Source organism: Anabas testudineus, chromosome 3, assembly GCF_900324465.2.
Source record: "Anabas testudineus chromosome 3, fAnaTes1.2, whole genome shotgun sequence".
Taxonomy (NCBI): domain Eukaryota; kingdom Metazoa; phylum Chordata; class Actinopteri; order Anabantiformes; family Anabantidae; genus Anabas; species Anabas testudineus.
Window position 1 is genome coordinate 19,573,859 of NC_046612.1, and position 7,265 is coordinate 19,581,123.

A 7,265-nucleotide genomic window follows, 5' to 3' on the forward strand; every position below is an offset into this window, starting at 1 on the left:
CTTCAAATCTCTCTCTTGTCTTTTTTTTTTTTTTTTTTCCATCTGTACTCTTGCTCTCTGTACGACTATCTCTTTCCACCCCCGTACTACTCATTTTTCCGCTTATATTTGTGTGCGTGTGTGTTTTCCCCTTTGTTATTAATTTAATTTTTATGGGATTCACAGTACTCGCACAAACCGCCGCCTATCTCCCTCAAAGCAGAGGAAAAGGAAATAGCTGATGTTGATTTTTTCCCCCTTCTCCCCCCCCCTTTGTAATTCATTTTGGATTAATTCCCCTGTCTTCAGAGACTATCCTAATTCTTTATTATTTCCACTTCACAGGCTTGATGACATCCCCATATCCACATATCACATCCAGGGGAAACTTTACACCCAGCAGACCTTCTTGCTTTTTCTTTCCTTTTCCTGTGTCTCTGCTCTTTTCTTCCCCCCTCCCCCTTAATTTTCTCTCTCTTTCTCTCTCTGTGAGCTGGTCTGATGTCTCTCACACTTGTTTTTCTCTCTTTCTGTTCATCGCTCTACATCCACTCCAATATTCCTGCCCTTTCTCACCAAGTTACTTCTTACCCGGCTGCTGGCCTACTGTCTGTGGCGAGAAGGACACAAGTCGGCTTCCTGTCTCACGTACGCACCTTCCCACCTCCCTCAGTCAATATCGTATGTGTGTGTGTGTGTGTGTGTATTCTGTGCTTGTCATGTCAGCTCATCTCTCACTATTCATATGGGAATAAAATGACACTGAGCGTTCATTGCCATTGAAGTGCAACTGGAAAAAAAAATCTACACTCATTTGTCACTTGTCTTCCTCCCCTCATGCCACGATGCACGGGCTTCTCTTTGACTCCCTCCTAACTGTCACTTGTCAATTTCCTGTGCTCAATTTGTCAATTTTGTCCGTTTTTCTTAAAGATGCGTATTGGCAGATAGACACTTGAGCTCATCGTATGGTCCCCCCCGCCCCCCTTGACTTTCTTGCTTCTGTCTTTTCCTTTCTTTTCTTCTCTCTCCCCCTCTTCCTCCTGTCTTTTTGTACATCTGTACCATCTCTCTTTATTCTTTCTTTCTGCTTCGTGGTGCTGTGTCCATTGTTTCCCAATCTTGTCCCATCCCAAATCAGCCTTCTTCAGATTTTTATTGACCATCGTCACTGCTGCCATGGACGCTTTCCCTTGTCCCACACCTACCAAGCGCTTGCGCCCACACATACGCTCACTCATATCCAGACATGCACACACATACATACAATGTCCCATCTCCAATTCACTATTAAGTGGGCCCTGAATTTCCCTTGAGCTCTGGTATGGTGGCGGCCGCCTCTGGAGTCCGGCTGCGCTAGACGTGTTGTCTGCTCCCTTACCATTCAATTACCCTCCTGTAATCTGACAGGCTCCTCATGGCCTGCATTGGGACAATCACTACTTTGTGTGTGTGTGTGTCTGTGTCTGTGCCATATCAGTGCTCCTATCCCTCCTTCTCTCTACATCTGTGTGTCTCAGTTTGCTATTATATAGTACCTGTCTCTGAAAGTATATCTCTACATTTCTTATGCATTCAGAAGCAAGTGGCGTTTTGCATTGTCTCTGCTTTTCAGTTTTTTCTCCCTCTTCTTTGCAGTTTCTTTCATTTTTACTTCTTTTGCTCAAAGTCTCCCCTAGATCTCTGGCCTGAAGTCACTTGACATCCTGCTGCACCTGCAGAAACATGCACTGACAGAATGAAAGAAAGTCAGTCTTCAGCCCACAAATGACCAAGCCCAACATTTTGCTCTCTTATCCTCTCTGTAATTATTTTGCAACACATTCCCCCTCTTCTTTCTCATCACTTTCTTCCCTCCATAACATCATCTCACTCTCTTTTTGTCCATGATTTTATCATGCTCCCCTAATCACTGTCCCCATGTTTTCTCTTTTTATCTTCATCTACTCCCCCCCACCCTCCCCCAACCTCCCCTGTCTGTGCGAGGCAGGCTGAATCTCAGTGTTGACCTGAGAAGGACTGACATTCAGAGGCCGGTCCCCTGCCTGCAGCACTGACATTTCTGCCAGACTTTGATGGCGCCTTTGAACAGAGATGTGTGGAGGGAAGAGCTGCCTGTCTCTCCGCCTTCCAGCAACTCTAGCTCTGCTTTGCCACCACTCAGTGTGAAATGTACTATAGTGGGCTGCTCCCCCATCACACATGCGCAAACATATGCACATACATTAATAGAATTGTACATGCCTATATATGTATCTATATATACACACATGAACTCATTTACTCATTTCTTTTCTGGCACTCATATACGTCTGTACAGGTGTTTGCATATGTGTAAAACACAACCACACATACAGTACAATCATACATCTCTTCCTGGGATGCTTTCAAAGACCCTTATTGCCCCTCTTTGATAAAACTGGCACAGGGAAAGAGGCAGGCGAGCAGGGTGTTGGAAGGAACCCAGTTATCTCTCCAACCTCTCTCTTGTCTACCCAGCCCCCTCCACCTTGCCAACCCCCCACTGCTGTGGTGCCTTCAAAAACACCCATGTTACTCCAGTAACCCTGTAGCTTCTCTCCTCCTCTCCTGCTCCTCAATGCCTTCCAATCTTCTCTAACCTCTCCTACGTGCAGCACACTGCCTTTGTTACCAGCTACTCACAAGGTTACAAAACACAGGTGAGAAAAAGCAAAATCAAAAAAGAAATAGAGACAGAATATTGCTTGATGGAGGTTGCTCCTCTGACAATCAGTACAGCATGATGTAAAAATGGCGCTCTGTTCTGCTTTTCAGTGAATGCCAGTTCTGTGCCAAGTAGCCTGCGTTGGCAGATCCCCCCCCCTCCCTCTCTCTGCTGTCACCAAGGGGAATGGGATTTTTCATTTTCATGTGTTGGAGGTAGGGTCCAAAGCATGTGGTGCTCTGTGAGTCTAATTAAAATGAGTTGGCTATTTTGCTATGCGATGGTGTCTCAGAGAGGTGGATGACAATTGAAACACTTAATTTTGTTGCGCCTTCTCCTCTCTGTGGAGTTGGACTGAGCTGAGCCTTGATGAAAGACAGATGTGAATGCAGAGACAGTAGATGCATATTTTTTCTAACCTAAATGACCATATAGGCTCTTTGTTCCCGAACCCTTTGATATCTTCAGTTTAGAGGCGTCTCCTGAAATAGAGATGCCAGCAGCCATGCTGGATCGTCATCACCATGGTTACAAATAATAAACACAGGGTTTTACAGAGTATTGAATGGCTCAGGTTTCGGCTCAACAATACCTAGAATATGGTTGAGGTTTAAATACTTAGGTTTTTGAAGCTAGAGGACCATCATTGTCATGGTTACAAAAATCAAAGCAAGGGTATGAGCATGAAGCAGTCATCTTAAAGGGCGACTTTAAGGACTTTCAACTTGCCTATGACTTCCATATATTCAAACACATCCCTGTCCCTGGCCATGACAGCCTATAGGCTCATTTATGTGTGTGTATGCGTGTGTGTGTGTGTGTGCTGCAAAACTTTTAAGTCACTTCATTTGTATTCAGTCCTATAGCCATAAATAATTTAACTTCCAGCGCAGGAACATTAAAATGTCCTGACCACAAAGTGTAGAAATTGTGGTGCTCTTGTCACGCTGTTTATCAGCAGAGTTTGACTTGTCTCATGTTGGTTTTATTGATGTCCCGGGGAAAAAAAAAGAAGCTTGAAACTATCTTCGCCCGACTGCTTGATGAAAGATATATGAGCAAACATTTCCATCTAGTATTATTTCATCTGATTATCTATCTTTAAATCAACTGTCTTAACAGTGAAGCCGTCTAGCTTTTGTGAGACAAATTCACTTGTATCTTATGCCACCCAGCTACTTTCAAGTGCCTTTTTGAATTATCACACACTTTCTTGGAAAAAGCTGAAGAATCACATTCTTTGAAAACTACTGTCACTTGTTTTTAGGAAACACTTTAACCAGGGAAAAAGCATTAGAAATGCTAAACTCTCGAGATTAGTTCCACTAAATGTATTATTTTTTTACCTCAGGAACTTGAATTGGCCTTGCTCAAACTAAACAGCAGTTTTATTTATTTTGGGTTTCGTTTTTTTTTTTTTTTTTCTTTTTTACCAGAAGGTTTTGAACAAATTTTCACAGTTAAGCACATTCCCACCTGGAAGCTGACCAGCGCAACCTGCCGTCTTTATTTTGTTGATTTTATTAGCCTGGTTTTCCTTGTTTAATAAGAGGAAGGCTTGAAGATTGAATTTGCGAACTAATTGTGCCTTGATGCATATCCTGCTGTGTGTTTGTGTGTATGTGTGCAGATGAAGTGACAGTTTCCAGCCCCGTCAAACAACCCTCTGGCCCAGTAGCATGGCATGATTCCACCTCAGTTTTTCTTGCCAGCTTCCCTCCCTTCCTCTCTCCTAACCACCTCCTCTTCTCTCCTCTCCTCCCTCCAAGCTGGGGGCCCCAGGGTGCCTGCAGCCTGCCTGTACTGGGCTATTGATTGGGAACCGGGCTGCAGCTCACCTGCTAATTGAAAGCCGATTGGGGCCCTGGGGCAGAGCTGCAAAACAGGCCCCACGTGGCATTAAAAGCTGAAGGCTGACGGGCCACTGTAAATCCAGAGCTGCTAATAGCGGTGGTATATATCCATCTGTGTTAGTGCTGGACGAGAGTGTCCTGTCGTATATGTGCACAAGTACATATATAACAGATGGTACACGTATGCACACGTGAGATGTTCACATTTATTATCCATGTGCTTTTGTAATAACTGTACTGGCTGTTCCACTGTACATGTTGTACGGTACATGTGTGAAAGCATACGCATAAATGTTTGTGTATGTGTGTGTGTGGTGTGCGTGTGTGTGTGTAGGATGGGGCGGGGGCTCCATATGCAGACACTTATGTACAGGTGGTTCACGGTGACAGCTTGGTCTCCCAAGGCACCAGGAGAACAGTATTGTTTGTAATGGACACATCCTTTCTCTTTTCAATCCTCCTGACAACCGCAGCAACAGCTCTTCATCCCTCCCTCCCTCCCTCTCGCTCAGTCTCTCCCTTCCTTCCTCTAGCTTTCTCTTCTTTGTCTCCACACAAGTCACACCTGTGATCCTCCACTGAGACATCAGCTCTTGAGCGGAGCCTCATTTTTTTGTTCAATTTTTTTTTCCTTATCTCCTCTTATCTAATTTTTGGTCCATCTGTGCACATGTGGCCATGTATGCATACTTGAACATGCATGCGTACTGTTCGTATCTTCCACTTCATACCAAAGATGTGTGATGCAGTTATGAAAGCAGTCTTTCCACACCATCCCACAATATCATTTCTTTATGGTACAGCAAAGCTGCTCTCCAAACTGTGCCACCAAGTTCACTACAATCTTAAATATTATTTCATGCTGCAGCATCAAGTTTTCCCTTAATTCAAAAATAATGGGCCTTGCCCAAGCCTCTAAAACCACTCAAGACCTGCATGATGTGGACCGAGGAGTCGCATGTATCACCAGAGAATATACTTATCTGTCTATCTACAGTATCCTTTCTCTTTTGTACTTACTTTTTATTCCACGAAATGTCGTTCTGCTTTACACTCCCTCTCCATCTCTCTGTCTCTCTCTTTCTCTGAGCAGTGTGATTGAGTAGGGAGAGTGCTGGCCGTCCTGCAGCATGGTGCATGGAAACAGAGGTTAATTGGATTGTAATTAGAGCTGAGGTGATTAATTGATAGCATCTGTAAATTTGGATGTTTCCATTGTAAATGTGACAAATGAGAGCGTGGCAGGCTGGAGGAGGAAGGGCAGAGAGAGAACGAGAGGCAGAGCAAGACATACATTCACTGGATAAACGGAAGAGACAGTGTTGAGTGAAAAGAGAGCGGTATAGGAGTGAGAAAGACAGGTTTATTTTTAGTTAGTGCTAGATCCCCTGGTGTTACAGTAAGGCATGGCAGATACATATGATTGTGTGCTTGTGTGATCAAGCAGCAGCTCGGTAGCAACTGGCATTATCATACAAACTTGTTTCCTTCGGTGGCTCATTGAATTGGCTCAGACATTATTCTGTGCCACAAATCTGAAAGACCAAACGCTGCCCTATAGTTTTTGTTCATGTCCTGTGATCGATAAATCGGTAACTTATTCTTTTTTATCTTATAGGTCAACCACTTCTATTTTTACAATGATGGCAGATCATCAAAAGCTCACTTGTAGCCCAGTCGTGTTAGCTGCATCCTAGCAATGTCATTTTACTGATGTACCAACATAGAAAGCTCAGTTCACCAGCTTCATCAACTGGGTAAATTTGTTGAGCAACAGGAAATGAAGGCTCACCTTTCGCCACGGAGAACTGCAGCACTATCTGCCAACACGTTGCCTTGTCAAACTGAAACTGTGCCAAAATCTGTGATAGGAAATCTTCAAATCCTGGTGGATTACTTTACAATGTGAAAAAGGTTCGCTCTACTCGTGGTTCAGTTCTGCTCTTTGAGATGGGGAGCGAAGATATAATCTTCACATTGCCTCATAGTTATTGGAAACCAGTGTCTTGGTGTCTCATATTTCTTTTCCTAGTCAAAATCCCCCTCCTCCCGTTTGGCTCTTTTTTCAAGAGGCAAAATGTAGATTGAAGACGTCGCTTGAAAAATGGAATATATTACATCTGATCATATCATATTACAGTAATAGAGTATTACTATTTAAACTGTAGTTCCCTCGCCAGATTTCTTTTTGTTTTTAATGCAAACAAACAACACCCCTCTCACTCAACAGAGGTGGAGGTCTTAGACACAACCTGTCTCCTATTTATCATGCTGCCCATTCATCAGTCCCCAGAAAGATGAGGCCCAATTAACACCTGCACCAGGTTGGACACACCTAACGACCTATGTTAGGGGATAAGAGAGGTTGGCAGACGTGTGACTATTACATCCTTCACATCCTCCCCTTCCACTGTTTAACCTAACAAACCTATTTAGGCCAAGGGGTGAAGTGAAACCAACTCAGAGCATAAATCTGTGGTCTCTAACCAACAATCTTCAGACTGAAGAAGCTGCTTGGATGAGTGACGAAACGTTTCGTTCAACAAGAAGGAAGTCCAGTTGCCATGACTCAACTTCCAGATAACTTCACCTGGATGACTGAGAATCTTCACAAACGAACAAACAAAAAACAAGACACTTGTTAGTCTACTGCTTCATGTTTTGTTCTGTTCTGAGACATAAATCACACCTGTTACATCTTAACAGCCTTCATCATTTTGACAACATGTAATGTTATCTTTCTACTA